Raw genomic sequence first — 7,209 nt, forward strand, 5'->3', positions numbered from 1 at the left:
TCATGTTCATCTTGTGGTCAATGATGACCCCCAAGTCTCTTTCTTCTGTAGTGCTAACCAGCGTAGCACTGCTGAGCCTATCAGGATGCTGCAGGTTTTTCCTCCCAGGGTGGAGAACCTTGCATTTTTCAGTGTTGAACACCATCAGGTTCTCGTCCGCCCATTTGCTGAGCCTGTCCAGGTCAGCCTGAATCGCCCTCCTGTCTTCAGGTGTGGATGCTTTGCCGCAAAGCTTTGTGTCATTGGCGAACTTGGCCAGTCCACTTCTGACTCCAATGTCCACATCATTAATGAAGATGTTTAACAATATGGGTCCAAGGACAGAGCCTTGGGGAACCCCACTGGTCACAGGGCACCATGATGATTGACTTCCGTCAATCACTACCCTCTGGGTCCGACCACAGAGCTAATTTCCCAGCCAGCAGATCCTGGTGGACCCAAGGCCACAATTGGCCAGTTTTGCCAAGAGGTGATCATGGGATACCAGATTGAAGGGACGCAAAGTACGCCTTTAATAGGTTGGCTTTTTCCTGGGCATCAGTTTTCAGTTGTCCCATCTGGTTCAGCAAGTGTCCAACGTTGTACTTGTTTTTCCTCTTGCTCCCCACATATCTGAAAAAGGACTTTTTATTGTCCTTGATGCTCAAAGCTAGTTGGAGTTCAGTTGCACCCTTGGCTTTCCTGGTTTGCCCCCTGCAGGACCAGACCAGTGCAGAATATTCCTCCTTGGAGGTGAATCCCATCCTCCATCCTTTGTAGGCCCTTCTGTTTAGCCTCAGGAGGTCTGCTAGAGCCAGGAGGGCTCCTGTGTCCTCTTGCTGCCTTTCCTCTGAGATGGAATAGAATTAGCTTGAGCATTGAGGATAGCTCCCTTGAGGAGCAACCACTCTTCCTGAACTCCCCTCGCCCTGGGGTTGTGGTCCCTTAGGGCCTCACTGACAAGCCTCCTGAGCTTGTCAAAGTCAGTTTTCCTGAAGTCAAGGACTTCAGTGTTGCTGACTGACTTGCCAGCTTTACAGTGGATGGTGAAGGTGATCGGCTTATGGTTGCTGTCACCCAGCTACCCATTGATCACTAGGTCGCCGATTAGGTCATCCCCAGTAGCCAATACCAGGTCAAGTAGTGCTTTACCTCTCATAGGCATGAAGAACAGTTGATCACTATCCTCCTTATTACATCTTTTCTCTGTATTGAAAGTCTTTTATTATGGTTTTTCCCTAGCCTTCTTTCTAAACTAAAACTCAGTTGCTGCACCTGTTGCAGCTCCTTAAAATTTTTTGGTTAGTACTCATGAATCATGGATTCTTGATTTTTTTTTTCCTTGCTGTTGGATGTCTGATAAGGACAGGAATTTTCTTTCTCTGTAGGACTTTCATTATAGATGTGGATACTAATCATCAACTCAGCATTTCCTCCTTCAAAGAGGAAAGTACACTGGAGCAAGCTGAGGGCCATCACTGAGCAAGCTGAGGGCCAGCCAGGTAACCAGAAGGAGAGATGCTGCATCATTATAGTGGGCAACTCCCTGCTGAGAGGAATGGAGGGACCCATCTGTCATCCGGATCCCACAGTGCATGAGATCTGCTAGCTGTCTGGAGCCAGGATCAGGGATGTCATGGTGAGAATTTCTGACCTCATGCAGCCATCCAACAACTATCCCATGGTCCTCATCCATGTGAGAACAAATGATGTAACCAGGAGTAGCCCCGACCATATCATGAGTGACTACAGAGCTCCGGGGGTTCTGGGGGCCAGGTTTAGGAGGACGGGGGCACAGGTGGTCTTCTTGCCAATCCTCTTAGTCAGTGGTCAGAGTAGGCATCTGTGTCAGAAGTCAACCTGTGGCTCTGGAGCTGGTGCCATCATGCAGGTTTTGGCTTCCTGGACCAGGATCCACACTTCTGTGCAAGGGACCTCCTGGGACATGATAGGCTTCATCTCTCTGTGAAAAGTAAGAGTCCCCTTTCTTACAGATTGGCTGACCTCCCACATCGGACTTTAAACTAAGTTCAACTGGGGATGGGAAGGCAGGAGATGGAGAGAGTCTAGAACCTACAAACTGCAAGACGTGCAACAGTACATCCCAGGTAAGTACTAAGGGACCCATTGGGCAGCAGAACAGGGGGGCACCAAAGGCACCATTGAGAGGGCTCAAGCGTCTCTATACTAATGCTAGGAGCATGAGGGACAAACAGCAAGAACTCGAACTTCTGCTAGCAGACAATAACTTTGATTTAGTGGGGCTAATGGAAACCTGGTGGGATCCTACCCATGACTGGGTGGTACACATTGAGGGCTACAGGTTGTACAGCAGGGACAGAGTAGGGAGGAAAGGAGGTGGGGTGGCCCTCTACGTAAAAGAGCATTATACATTTATCCTAATCAAAATGGGATCTACCCTAATCAAGAGGAGGAGAAAGTTGAGGCATTGTGAGTTAGGATACATGGAGGTCGAGGGGAAAGGGACTTGGTGGTGGGTGGGTCTGCTACAGACCACCTCACCAAGAGGAAAAGCTAGCCTTGGAATTCTTGAGGCAGCTCTCAGAGGCCATACAGTCTAAGAATATGGTTGTCATGAGGGACCTAAACTACCCTGACATCTGCTGGGAGGAGCAGTCAGCCCAAATCCAACTGTATACATAGTTTCTTAAACTGTGTGCAGGACTTTCACCTAATGCAGGAGGTATACGGTCCTACCAGGGGGAATGCCTTGCTGGACTTGGTGTTGGCTACGGGGGATGTCTGGGTAGGGGAGTTACAGATTCGTGGTCACTTTGGGGATAGTGACCACCAATCAATTGAATTCACCATACAGTGCAGAGAGGGTAAGATAACTAGTAGGGTGGAGGTGCCTGACTTTAGGAAGTCTAACTTCAATGTGCTTAGGAGTCTAGTCAATGACACACTGCAGGATAGGAGTATTGGTGAGATGGAAGTCCAGGAAGGGTGGTCGTTCCTAAAGGAAGTGATCCTTCGGGCACAGAGGAAGATGATCCCAGTCCAAGGGAAATGGTGAAAGGAGCCAAAAAACTTCCTTGGCTAAACAGGGAAATCCAGGGGAGACTACGGGCAGAAAAGGAGGTATATAGGCAGTGAAAGCAGAGGGAAGCTACCAAGGAAGAGTAAACTTACTTGGCCTGCACTTGCAGGGAAGCAGTTAGAAAGGCCAAAGCAACTACAGAACTGAGGCTGGCAACACAAATTAAAGACAACAAAAAGTCTTTTTTTAGGTATGTAGGGAATAAAAGGATGGCACAAGGCAGCATAGGACCCCTACTGAACAACAAGGAGCAATTAGTGACAGACACAGGGAAAAGCTGAGCTATTCAATGAGTTTTTTGCCTTGGTGTTCTTGAACAGGGGTCAAGATAAGTCTCCTAATGTGTTCTTAGATGGGCATCAGAGGGACACCAGCCCACCAACTAGCAACACTGACTTGGTGCAGAGTCACTTGGATGGACTGGATGTGTTCAAGTCAGCAGGCCCAGATGAGCTGCATCCGAGAGTACTGAAGGAATTGGCCAGTGTCATAGCAAAACCACTGGCACAGCTGTTGGAGCATTCATGGTGCTCGGGTCAGATCCCAGAGGACTGGAAAAGGGCCAGTGTGTTCCCTATTTTCAAGAAGGGGAGGAAGGAGGATCCGCGTAATTATAGGCCAGTCAGTCTTACCTCCATCCTTGGAAAGGTCTTTGAAGAGATTATGAAGGACCATATCTGTGAGAGTCCAACAGGAAAAATAATGCAGCAGGGCAACCAGCATGGATTCATAGCAGGCAGATCATGCCTGACCAACCTGGTTGTATTTTATGACAGGGTCACAAAATGCTTAGATGCAGGAATAGAAGTGGGTCTCGTTTTCTTGGATTTTAACAAGGCCCTTGATACGGTATCTCATCCCATTCTCATAAATAAATTAAGAGGCTGTGACAGATGTTTACACAGTTCGGTGGGTGGCAAATTGGCTTAGCAGTCGAACCCAGAGAGTGGTAGTAGATGGGTCGGTATCAACCTGGAAGGATGTGGGTAGTGGGGTCCTGCAGGGTTTTATCCTTGGACCTGTACTCTTCAATATCTTCATCAGTGACTTGGATGTGGGTGTGAAGTGTATTCTGTCCAAGTTTGCAAGTGATACTAAATTGTGGGGTGACGTGCACACTCCAGCGGGTAGGGAATGATTGCAAGCAGACTGGACAGGTTAGAAAAGTGGGCAGTACACAATAGGATGCAGTTCAACATGTGCTGGGTGCTGTACCTAGGTCGCAAAAATATCCAGCACACCTACTGGCTGGGAAGCGACCCTCTCAGCAGCACAATAGTGGAAAGGGATCTTGGAGTCATAGTGGACTCCAAGATGAATATGAGTCGTCAGTGTGATGAAATCACCAGCAAAGCTAATTGCATTTTATCATGCATCAGCAGATGCATGACTAATAGAACCAAAGAGGTGATACTTCCCCTCTGTGCAGCATTGGTCAGACTGCAGTTGGAGTACTGCCTCCAATTTTGGGCGTCGTACTTCAAGAAGGATGTTGATAGCCTTGAGAGGGTCCAGAGGAGGGCCACTTGTATGGTTAGGGGCTTACAGGACAAGCCCTCTGAGGAGAGACTGAGGAACCTGGACCTCTTCAGGCTCCACAAGAGGAGGCTGAGAAGTGATCTTGTGGCTGCCTACAAATTAATTAGTGGGGCACAGCAAGGGATCGAAGATGGTCTGTTCACCAGGGTGCCTCTTGGGGTAACAAGGAACAATGGTCACGAACTGACGGAGCATATTTAGGCTATATATCAGGAAAAACTTCTTCACAGTAAGGATGGCCATAATCTGGAACGGGCTTTCAGAGGTGGTGCTCTCCGTTACCTTTTGGGGTCTTTAAGGGAAGGCCAGAAAGGCATTTGGCTGGGGTCATCTGACCCTAGCACTATTTCCTGTCTAGGCAGGGGGATGGACTTGATCTATTGAGGTCCCTTCAGGCCATAGCATCTATGAATTTATTATACAAGTTCAACCCTTATGAACTTAATTTATTGGGTTTATATGTTGCCCTTCCCAAAAAGGCCCAGTGTGGCTTAGAATAAAAGCCACAAACAATGTTTATAGTGTCAGAATAAAAAATTAAAATAATAACTTTTTAAATAATTCAGAAGAAATCCACATCACTCCAGCCCCTCCTGTTGCCTTGCCTCTGACAAAGGAGACTGACCCACGTTCATTACCTCCATAAAAGAAAACAAGTCTAGCCCAACCCCAGTTTCCTCCCATCTGTACCTACTTGCACTCCTTCTTACACTCCTTCCTGTTCCTCCCAAATCATACTCCCTCTCTCAAAGGGCTGGGGGGGCTTTGCTGTTCCCAAATGCACTTGTCATCCCCTTCCCTCCAGTGAAATACATTGTTCAATTAAACAAAACCAAAATAAAACAACCACCTTTTCCCTATCTCTGTTCCTACAGAAGAGCAATGCCAAAGGGCATCTCCCTTTTGGCAGGACCCATGCCAGGGCAGCCAGCAGTTCTTTTTATGCTTAGGTCCTTGCCTTTCCAGCTTGGCTGACCATGCAGTTTGCCTGCTAAATCTCCCAGACTTTCCCCTGCTCCAAGTTCAGTCCCTGGGGTGTCAGGGACAGCGGTGTTACCAGCCCCTGCCAAACTGGGACTGCCAGAGTCCATAGGGGCTTTGGGGGATGCAGCAACAGAATCAGTCTTCATATAGATATAGTACGATGTGGGCACATCTACATGTGATGCTACATTGCCATAACATCCATGGGAGTCTACATGTGACTAGCAGCTGCTTTGCCGTAGTGATGTGCTGCCTCATTATACTGAGCCGCTACGGCAAAGTAGCTGCTAAAAATAACCATGTGCAGTGCACACAGTGCAGTACAAGCTGTTACTGCACCATGATTTAGTACAGGGGTAGGCAACATTTTTTGGCCGGAGTGCCGAAAAACACCACAATGCCTACCTCGGAAGGTGCCAGACTGCCAGCATGGCAGAAAAACAAAATGAAGGTAAGGGGTACGTGGCAGGATGCCTGCTTGTGCCCCTTGCCCACCACCCAAAGCCCCTGCCCTCCAGCCCAGACTCTGTGGCTCCCAGCAGCTACTCCAGCTCTGGGTAGCTGCTGGAGCCCAGGCTGCTCCCAGCAGGGCTTGCAGCATCCCAGCTGCCTGCTGGGTGCAGCCCAGGCTCCTGGCTGACAGCAGCTCCCCAGAGCCTGCTTCCGCTGCTCAGCTTGGGCTGGCTACAAACAGCTACACCGGGTTCATCACCTGTATGCCAGGAGTGGGGGAGAGACCGGGGCTGCGCTGCCTCAGGCCCCTCCCTCACCTCGTTCCAAGCTGTGCCTGCACGTGCCAGTGTGGAGCTGATGCCGGAGCCCAGCACAGCTGTTTGGAGCCTCCCAGCTGCAGCCGGCCCCCGCTCTGGGGAGCTGCTGCTGCCAGCTGGGAGCCCGGGCTGCTCCCAGCAGGCAGCTGGGATGCTGCAAGCCCTGCTGGGAGCAGCCCGGGCTCCGTCACTGGCAGCAGCTACCGGAGCCCAGGGCTGGCCATGGTGTGCCAAGCAAAATGGCCTTGCGTGCCACACTCAGCACGCGTGCCAGGGGTTGCTGACCCCTGATTTAGCACATCCAAAAGGAAGTACTAAATCACAGCGCAGTAACCAAGTTGCCATAGTGATGCATGTAGAGGCACCCAATATGAAGTATACTAGATGTATTCCATACAGTTTTAAGTATAGTAACTTCCATACCGTTTAAAATATAGTAACTTAATAATTGAAACCAGTAGTTAAGTTTTATTGGCATATGAAAAACCCAGTTTACGAACTGAGGTGGTAGAACACAAAAATGCATACTTTGACTAACAGTCTGACCATCTGTATATTGCGGAGCATAAGATGACCAAGTAAGATGTAAATATAAAATATTTCTTATCTGCTCCTTGGTACTAATTGAAGCAGTAATTATTTTGGTGTTGGTGATTGCAGTAATTTGCTAAACCGATGGTGAACATTACAGAGATACTAAAGTTCTAGTTATCTATTGATGGGCGCAGAGTCTAAAACCTTAAGTAACTGAGATGTAGTCTACATGTTGTCAAAAAGCCTCTCTGAAAAAATAACAAATTAACTGGATTCTGAAACTGATAGCCAAGGTAACACCTAGTAGTGATTTTAAGATATACCCAGTGAGAGAATGATGGA

The sequence above is a fragment of the Gavialis gangeticus genome, unplaced genomic scaffold (genome assembly GCF_001723915.1).
Source record: "Gavialis gangeticus isolate Ggan-Ray unplaced genomic scaffold, GavGan_comp1, whole genome shotgun sequence".
In the NCBI taxonomy this organism is placed as follows: domain Eukaryota; kingdom Metazoa; phylum Chordata; order Crocodylia; family Gavialidae; genus Gavialis; species Gavialis gangeticus.